Source organism: Mustela nivalis, assembly GCF_964662115.1.
Source record: "Mustela nivalis genome assembly, chromosome: 6".
NCBI classification, from domain to species: domain Eukaryota; kingdom Metazoa; phylum Chordata; class Mammalia; order Carnivora; family Mustelidae; genus Mustela; species Mustela nivalis.
The window spans coordinates 66,283,710-66,294,532 of NC_139025.1; positions in this window are offsets into that span (position 1 = coordinate 66,283,710).

The window sequence follows — 10,823 nt, forward strand, 5'->3', positions numbered from 1 at the left end:
AAGTAGACATTTTGTGTGGGTGCGTAACATTTTTTTCCTCAAGCAAGTTTTCATACTGCTTTCAGAATCATTTCTAAAACCACATAAGAAAATTAGCACTAGAATATTATAGTCCCATGTCTCTTTTTTTCCCAGATAATAATAATATTTTCCAGGACAATCAATTCATTACCTAATTCATTATAAATGATTATCAGTGAATTAAAATTGTTGCAGAAAATTCATCCCCTATGTATGAAAATTGGCTTTCATGAAAATATTCAAAGATCTCTCCCAAAATGGATTCAGTATTGACAACAGGCATGGAATGAGTTTGTGTTCTCTCACTGTGGTCCTTTGATGGACACTGGATTCCTATATGCCATGAAATTTCTAAGTTCTAGAATGTCCTTAAAATAAACACGTTGTTTATCTCCTTGCCTACTCCATAGAGCTCCCTGAAATACAATTATAATTATGATTGTTGACTGATACATCATAGCCCATTAAGATGAGAAAATGAGAGAGGTGAGAGCCTTATTCTGATCCTCAAGGATATTTCAGACTAGGAGAATCACCTAATTTGGCATTTTGTAAGGAAAGGGACATGGACATCTCTTGCTTCATCAATAGTGGAAAGCCTTATAGACTCTTACAGTTCAAAAAAATCCATGAAGTCACATAGTTCTTTTTTCAAGCCTGGATCCTGAGAAGTTGGAATGCCAACTGCAGCTCAAGGCACTTCTTCACAATGGAATCTAGCAAGTTTTATGCCAAGAAACAAGGCAGAATCAGATTTGTGGGTCTTCTTGCAGTTTTCTCCCTTAAAATGCAAGGGGAAAACCACAAACCGGATTGATTTGACTAACTTTATATTTCACTGAAGTGACCCAAGCAGAAAGGAATGCAGTGTCACTTGGTTCAGAATTTCTTAACATGAAAAATGGGGGCTGGGGAGTGGTGAGTAACTCTTGTGGTCCCACAGGGAGCATTGTAATCAAGGAGAGCTCTGTACAATGTTAGAAGGGTCTTTACATCTCCTCTAGCTCCCTGCAATATGCACTTGCAGAATTGGTTAAATGAGCCACCATATTCCGGTCAATATGAATAGGCCTGTAAGATGCTCAGTTTGATTTAATGGCCACCCATGGATACTTCCAGACGCAGAAGTTCAGTCTGAATAAAGCTCTAAAAAATCAACCATTCCATTTGGCATTGTAGCTGTATTTTAATGTCCTCTTCAGAATTCTCCGTTACAGTAACATCTCTGCAATCAGTCTCGCATAAAAAGACCTGTTTATAATAAATTGGTCAGCCTCTTATGTGTCTATCTTTCCTGATGGGATCAAAAACTGTAAGCTTGTTCCTTGTAGACTAGGCTGTAAGATTTCCAATATTACTAGTCGTATTTCTCCATTTGCCCAAATGATTTATTTCAGGGTTTATTTCTGTTTCAAGTCTTTGTTTTCATCTTATCTCATAATTGTCCTGAGGGAGGAGGAGGCAAATGGATTCTGCTTGTGAAATATAGGTCTCTGAGAGCCATTTAAGTGAGATGTAGTTTGGAAGAAGCCAGTAAGTGAAAAATAAAATTGTTCAGGCTTTTGTCATTCTTTCAAATAGGAGACCTATGTGACAGTTGTGAACTATAGTGCCCTGGACAGGAAATGTTGGCAGAGGTAGAAGTGTGCCATTGATTTATGTGAATATTCTGAGGTAGAATAATCACATTGCCTTGTTAGTACATAATAATCACCCAGTGCACAAGACCCTAGACCTTTGGAGTCACTCAAAGTTTTCATTAGAGAATCAGCAGTCTTTTAGACTCACTATGGTGTACCTCAATGTTGAAATTGCATATTACAGGTTATGCTCCTGTAAATAAAGGACATTTTGTTATGCCCACACTCAGCTGCATTTCCTGCTGTGATTTCTTTACCAGACCCTGCTGTGACCTATTGCCAAATACAATGCAATATTGGTGAGCCTTTTTTGTCTGAACTTGATGTCTGTCCAGAAGACAAAAACACTGATTAGGTAGAAGGAGGATGGAAGTCCTTCAGGCACAGAGTGACTATGGACGTCAGCTATAAACTGCAGCTTATTCATAAATGTCAAGAGTCAAAAGGTAAAGACTAGTACATCCTGTCTTGATGGATGCCTTACCACCCGTCTCTGGGAAGCATGACTTCCCTATGGATTGAAGTTTAATGGGAAATGACCAAACATGACTGCTGGGCTAAATTTGTGGAGGCCACATTCTGATTTGGTTTTATTTTATTTTTTTCTGATTTGGTTTCTTAATTCTCTCTCTTTTTTTTCTGATTCAGTTTACAAAGAAATCAATTCTAAGACTGTCTTTTGCCTAAATTTATCTTGGAGTGTTTTATGAGGGACTCAAGGACAGCTCACTTTCAGAAATACTTGTGGGGTTATTAAGGAGTAAGCAGTTTCCCTAGATCTTGTTCCTGTTTCTCAGTGCTTCTCCTCTCTATTCGGAGTGCTCAGAATAACATTCAAGACATACTGGTATTCTAAGTTGTCATGTAGACGAGGAAATTTGTCCTCTGAGAAATTTCTTTTTTGTGGTCCTTTGTTGGCCTGTAGGTATAGAACTCTACTAGTAAAAGGTGACTGTTGGGAGACTTTCACTCGAGTCTTTTTTGGTGAGGCTGATCAACAAATATTTATAATGATACTAACAGTTTATAGTTTCATTTATCAAACATCCCCTTTATAAACATTCTCATGTTATCTATTCTTGGGAGATAAGGAAATGCAAGTTCAATAACTTGGCTAAATCTTCTTTGTTGACAGTAATTGAGAGCAAGCTTTTGAGTTAGGCAGTCTTTGTTTGGCTACTTACTAAGTTCATGAGCAAGTTGCTATTATTCTTCATCTGGATTCAAGTTCATTCAAGTTGCTATTATTCTTCATCTGGATTCAAGTTCAGTGTTTCTTCTGTTTTACTGTGCTACCAACCTCATTTCCTTACAAATGAACTCAATAGAAGGGTATTGTATTTTCCTACATACTTACCTCAGGCAGTGAATTTTAGACCCTGTTTTCAAAGAATGGTAGAAATTATAACCAGTTTTTTTTTTTTTTCAAAGCTAGAAAAGTTGCTTGAAAGACAAGCAGTTGTTCTGTGGGTGCTTTCTGTTAGGTGAGGGTGCAAATCTTATCCTTTTATTCCACCAAAAGAGAAAGGCACGGTTATATACCCCCTGTATGTGAGTCATCAGGGAATAGTGATGTTTCTATTTAAAAATCAACACTGGGGCACCTGGGTGACTCATTTGGTTAGGCATTTGACTCTTGATTTTGGCTTAGGTCATGATCAGTGGGTCATGGGATCAAATTCTGCATGGGACTACATGCTGGGCATGGAGCCTGCTTAAGATTCTCTCTGTCCCTCCCCCCTCACTCTCTCTAAAAATAAAAGTGTCAACACTGTCTAGAAGAAGAGTCTGGAAATGACCAGTTTTAGACAGTCATGCTTAACACAGAGCATGGACTTTGGAACAATAAGCATTTTCCTTTTTTGTTTTATGACAATTCTCTGATTAAAGGCCAGGAAGATTCTGTGGATCTGTGAGGTAAGCAAGGATTGAGAAATAAGAAATTGAATATGACCAACATATCTAGCCATACCTTATAGGATATATACACATTCAGCACACACATATGCAAAACAAAGCAAAACAAAGAACAGTTGACTTTCAGTTCTATTCATTATAAAGATCCATTTATAATTGCACATGTGCAGAAGGGCTGCGAGACTGAAGTGATACCTGAAGAGAGGCCTGGGAATATGTTTGCACCACATTACTTGGACTGCATGATAATTGAGAGCCATTGTGGCTGAACACTTTATGAGTTTGTTTAATTTGTCACAGTAAATAAAGCTTTTTTGATGCAAGTTAATTAGCTCACTTGTGTTACTGCACATCAAATGTAATTAACAACCAACTGCCAGTGTGGGGTTGCCCTTGTGTAACTTGGTAATAGGGGGAAAAACTTCACTGGAGCTGGAGTAAGTAAAAGATACACTGTTGAATCAGTCACCCTTCTGCCTGCTTAAATTCAGATGGACCAGAGTCTAAGGGAAAATGCCAGATCTCATAAAAATATCGGCCCTTTAATAGGATTTCCTTAAAATCTCATGTATTATACCAGGCTCATATTTGCTGCCACATTAAGTAAAATTCAGCTAAGTAAAATTCCTTCTACTGCTCAGAGTCCACTTTCTTCTTGGTTGGCATTGACTGTGTATCCCCTCTGCTTGGATCTTTCATTTCCAGCCATTTACCTTTCTTCAGCTTTGACATTTTACCTCCCCTGTGATAAGTGCTGCCATAGCTAATGCAGAAGGAGGGCTATTAAATAATAACTGAGAAGGAATTTGTTTGAGTGGACAGAAGAAGATAGTTGAAGAATCCATTTAAAGAAGAGATTGTTACTTCCACATTCATAATGGTAGTCTCAGTTTATATTTTGAGAAAATATCCTGCCTTTTTCATTTTTTTCCTCAGGCAATGTCAACACAAAGACATCAAACAGCCTTGGTTTAACCCTATTTTTGGTCCTGTATCAAAAGAAAGGTGGAAAAGCAGAAACCTCTTTAAAAGGACACAGTAACAGTAGAGATGCTCCAATTGTCTACTATTTGCATTGTAAATATTCACTTGGAAAAAACAACAATTTAGGTTAAGATAAAATAAACTGATAAAAGTATATACTTTTACTGGAGTAAACTTTTCCCTCTTACTACCACTGTCGCCTTCTTCATAAGGAACGAAGAATCTGTGCCAATTTCTCTAAGTAATAACCGTCTTCTGGGCATAACAACCTGGGTACGAAGGGAAATTGAATCAAAGTGGAAGATCTGAGTTAGGTTCTGACTGAAACTAACCTGTGATTAGACCACCTGGGGTGACTTAACTTTTCTGGGACTCAGTTTCCTCATAGAAATAGGAGTTAGATTGAATAGTTTCATCTTTATTTTCTAGCTCTAAAGTTCTCTGACTGTATATTCTCTCCTGGTCTTCCAGAAGATCCTCTGGATTCATTTCTTTTTACCCTGTTCACCAGATATCTTTCCTGTCTAGTATGGCAACAGAGACACATAAGTCCAGCTACTCAGAAGTTAAAAGAAGTATGTTTGATAGCCAAGACTCTGCCCTCACTCATTAATTTAACAAATACATGTTGAATACTTTCTATAAACTAGGTTCTGGAAATCCAAGGATAGAAATGATCTGGATAATCATTCATTTATACACACACACACACACACACACACACACACACACACACATAAATGAAAAGTAGGAGCTAGCTTAGAAAATTAGATCTCTCTACTCATATTGAATGTAAAAACAAAATATTTCAAAAATTTGTGATGGAGAAAAAATTAAAGTACCTCATTTTTCCACTTTCCAGGGATAATCACTGTTGATATATTGGTTCATATTATCTCAAAACATACTAGTAAAAATATATTATTGTGTCTTTTCACATAGGTGGAGTAATACTAATACCAAAACCTGATTTTTTCCAGAGTATATCTTGGCTCTACTTCCATATAGTTTGATATTTTTTTAAATGACTATGTTGTATTCCATTGACTGAACCTAATCATACTTAACTAATACCCCAGTTGATAGATGAGAGTTGTTTTCAGATCTTTGCTATTATAAATGATGATGCATAATATTTATAATAGTATCATTACTTCAAAGAGTAATAAACACCTCTTAAGTACTTATGAGGTATGAGGCATTTTGTAACACACTTTATAAACATCATTTCATTTAATTCTCAAAATAATCCTATACGAAGGCAGTGAAATCTAGACATGCTGTGTAACTTGCCCAAGCTCACATAGCTGGAAAGTAATGGAGCTATGATTTCAACTCGTCTCTCTAATTCCAGAGTTAAACTCAACACTCACTTAGCAAATATTTTTGTATGTATGCCTTGGTGTACATGCATGGTACCTTTATAAAGATTAAATTGCTGAGTCATAGGATATGCAATATTTGAACTTAAATGTATATTTTCAAATTGACCTCTAAAAACTTTACGAGTTAACACCTCCATTTGCAGCAAATAAGAGCAATAGTTTCTCCACACTCTTGCCAATGTTTGGGTAGTATCTTTTTTCCCCAATATGTTCAACAAACTAATTATACCTTAGTATTTCTTCAATTTGCATTTCTTTATTAATTTCACCCTTTTAGCAATAAAATGTATATATTTAAATGCCATTTTTGCCATTACCTGTTGAATTATGACTCCTCTGCCTGTAATCTCTGTTTTAGAGAAAGTACATAAAATTCTCAGTTAAGTTTTATTTTTCATTGTAATACGTTACTCATTTTCTCTATCACCATATATATCCAAACTCCTTCTTTTGTCTCTATCCCTAATGCCTTTGGAGTTCCTTTTTGGGCTGAATATAACCAGGTACCATGCTACCAGCAAGCTCTAATTATTCAATTCAATAATCAGTCAAGGCTGTAAGACTTGGGCAGGTTAATTGACAAGAAAAGGATGGGAATAGACCACTTAAAGGTGGCTTTTTCCAGCAATGGCCACGGTCGCCAAACTATGGAAAGAACCAAGATGCCCTTCAATGGATGAATGGATAAGGAAGATGTGGTCCATATACACTCTGGAGTATTATGCCTCCATCAGAAAGGATGAATACCCCAACTTTTGTAGCAACATGGACGGGACTGGAAGAGATTATGCTAAGTGAAATAGGTCAAGCAGAAAGAGTCAATTATCATATGGTTTCACTTATTTGTGGAGCATAACAAATATCATGGAGGACAAGGGGTGTTAGAGAGGAGAAGAGAGTTGGGGTAAAATGGAAGGGGAGGTGAATCATGAGAGACTATGGACTCTGAAATACAATCTGAGGGGTTTGAAGTGGCGGGGGTGTGGGAGGTTGAGGTACTAGGTGGTGGGTATTATAGAGGGCACGGATTGCATGGAACACTGGGTGTGGTGAAAAAATAATGAATACTGTTTTTCTGAAAATAAATAAATTGAAAAAAAAAACAAAGGTGGCTTTTTCTCATAAAAATGACGGTAGTTATGGGAAGAGAAAATAATGAGTTTTTTAAAAATAACATGATATTTTTATTTTATTTATTTTTTAAAAGATTTTTAAAATTTATTTGTCAGAGAGCAAGAGAGAGCAAGCACAAGCAAGGGGAGTGGCAGGCAGAGGGAGAAGCAGGCTCCCCGCTGAGCAAGGAGCCCCATGTGGGACTCTATCCCAGGACCCTGGGATCATGACCTGAGCTGAAGGCAGACGCTTAACTGACTAAGAAAGCAGGCATCCCATAACATGATATTTTTAAAAAGATAGCAGAGGGCCTAAGGGGGAAACTAAAAGAATAACATTAAGAGAATAGATGTTGAAATAATTTAAATAAAAAAATCTTTTTTATTAACATATAATATATTTTTTGCCAGGGATACAGGTCTGTGAATCATCAGGCTTATACATTTCACAGCACTCACCATAGCACATACCCTCCCCAGTGTCCATAATAAATAAAAATTTCAAGAATTCTTCAGAAAATATAAATGAACTTCTTTGAAACCTCAGGATTAGTAGAATACAGATATTTGAAATGATGAATTTGGGATGCAGGTTTAGATCAAGATATGTATAATCACACTTTAACTTTTACAACTGAACACATCTTGCTTAAGATTGGAGGGATGACAAAGAGAACACTTATTTGACTTCATTAAGGAAAACAGGTTTATATTTCATATTTGTTGTCTTTGAAAGCCACCTCTGTCAGACATGTCCTTGTGGAGGCAAAAACTTATTTTCTGTAAAATTCTAGCTTCTCATGAGTTTAACAAAAAAGAACTAAAAATGCTATTTACATGAGACCTTAAAAATGCAGACAGACAGAAAGATGGCTAGTCAGACAATCAGATTATACTGGCTGAATTGTTAAGGAATCTGAGATGAAGAGCAACACAGAAAGGAATAAGGAGGTGTGCAACTGAGAGCAGGAGACAGTGAAAGATAAGTGGAATGTGCTGTGTTGTTGGGCTCAGAATGGAAAGGGATGGCTTTTTACAGGTTATCCCTTTGTCAGAAAGCTCTTGCAGGAAAGCAAACTTAAAAATGTATTATCCACTAAAACCCACATCTCGAAGAAAGTGATTAATGCAATTTGGCCAGTGTATAACAGAGCCATAATATATTGTTGTAAGGGACCTGCTGAGGCAAAATGTAGTGTTGAAAATGTGCTGGTTCTTAGTAATAATAGAGGCTACCAAAGTAAGTCTTAAAAAAGAGTAGGCCTGGCCAATGATTAAGCTAACATTAACTAACACCTTCTCCTACTTGCAAAGACTCCAACTTTCTCTAAGAGGCATTAAACTTTTTCTTCGTGTTGTTTTGTCTGGCTTGGATATTTCGTTTTCTGGTTGGCATTTTGGAAACAAATAAGGGGTGAAGAGATGGAAGAAAATCTTGGAGAAACAGAAGCAGGAAGTTGTATTCTGTTTTGATTTTAATAATCCTATCCTCTTCTTTTTCTAAATAGAAATATCCTGTATATCGAATCCTGTAATGTATCATGTTTTAGGATATGACTCAGTTAATGGTTATGGAATGGGGTCTACTAGGAGGAATGGAACTTTGGAACTAGACTGCTCACTGGGTAGGTGCAGTTCTGGAGGGGAATCCAGCTGCACGTGTTGGTAGTAATTTAGCCTGGCCAACAGAGCAGGTTTCTGAAAGTTTTAATAACAAACAGGCGGTAATTCAAGTAAGAAGGATGTGTTGGAGAGGGCATTTCTTATGAAACCTGGTGAAACCCTGGCAATATGAGACAATGGGAAATTCTGAATGCTAGTTTGTAAGCAGGTATGGGAGGTGGAGTAAAGGTTGGGAGTGGCAGTGCTCTGGTCACTGAACTGAGGATAAAGCACAGTGCTGAAGCCCCCAGGAGAGAAACTTGCATGAAATAACCCTTGCCCCATGGGATATTATTTTCCTGGCACTGATAAAATTCCTGTTTGGATAGTGGCTGAGTTGTTACCAAAGAAGGGAAATAAGGAAATGAGCACGAATTGTTGATTCTTCTGAAGTGGGTAGCAAAACAGCAATAGCAGGTTGATGTCACAAACTCTCATCTCTAATGTAACAGTGCACAATTCCCTTGACAAGAGACAAAGCAACTGCTAGGTTTAATATGTCTTTACATGAGCAAATGATCTCGCATAATAATACCGCACCGTGCTGACAATCCTTTATGAATACAGCAGTGTAATGCCGACAGTTAGCTAACAACAGAGCTGCCTGCCCAGATAGAAGGTTTGGAACTACACAGGAGGGACATATTCAGCTCAAGGTACTTCTGAGGAAATGTGGAAAGGCTGACATCTGGACTGTCATGCAAAGCAGACACATTCTCAAACACAAGAGAAATGCAGTCTGAGAGGTCTTAGTGAGGCTTCCAAATTGTCATCAAGAGGCTGTTAAATTTTCATAATTTTAATATAGAAACAAAAAAGATTGCTTTAGAGAAGTAGTGGGAGGGACCAGTGCTTGAGATGGATGCAGTTTATTCATTTACTAAATATTTTTTTACTATTTTCTGTAGTTTAGGTTCCATGGTAGGTGACAGAGATACAGATGGGAGTAAGATTATCCATGCCCTCAAGAGCATTATTATCTACACTTGGAGGGAGAAATATGCCACCAATTATGATATGCTGTGGTAATAAGTAGGAATTAAGTCAGGGTTGTTATGGGAGCTGAGATGAAGAGTTTCTAACTGTGTGTGTGTGTGTGTGTGTGTGTGTGTGTGTGTGTGTGTGTGTGTGTGTAGGGTAGTATTGATCAAAGAATGCTTCCAGGAGAAGGGGCTATTTGTATTAAATGTTTTAGAATGAATAAGGATGAGTCAGAAGAATGGGTGAGTGGATGGATGGGTGAGCATTCTAATTGGAAACAATATATGTAAAAGCTTAGATTCATAAAATGGACACTCATGGAGTACATGGTGTAAATAGTACTGGGAGATAAAGTGAAGACATGGCAAGCAAGAACCACCAGATCCCTTATTCAGTAGTTTCTTTAGGTCTGTATTAATAATAGAATATTGAGAACTGAAAGGTAAAGTTCTTCCATGGCAAGAAAGAATCAGAGCACATATAAGGCATTTCCTCATACAAAACTGGTTAGAGCTTAGAGGAAGTTATGGGGAAAGATTAAGAGATTTCCTTCTCTGAAAGGTATGGTGTAGAAAACAAGGAAGTGGATCAAGAGTTCTTTCAACTTTGAAATTTTTCTTTATTTCCAAAATTACCTAAAAGGAATAGGAAAGATTAATGAAGGGGAGGGCTGCAGCATAGAGTGCAATTGTGAAGTGCTACTAAATATTAGTGGCAGGCAAACATTACAGGATCTTATAAAGGGGTATTCAGCGTTAAGGTAATGATTGTGGCATAATGAACTAAAATTATTTAATAACCCTAAAGCATTTGAATTATCTACTGTAAATTCTAACATGCCATCCTTGCAACCTTTAGAAGCAAGAACTCATTCAGGTCAGGAAATTGTGCATTAAGAAAGCCTAGATTTTTATGGACATTTGGTTGATATTTCGTGATAGATACTGAATTCAAATACTATCCCTATCTTATAGATTGTCTTCAACCATTTGTGAGCTGGAAAGCTCAGATCCAGCCTGTGTGTGGTTGTCCATTCACTAGTGTGATGGCCAACTTCATGTCTCTTTCTCAGTTTAACCCAACTACTTGTGTGTTAATTTTATCAAGCTCTTGCTTTGACA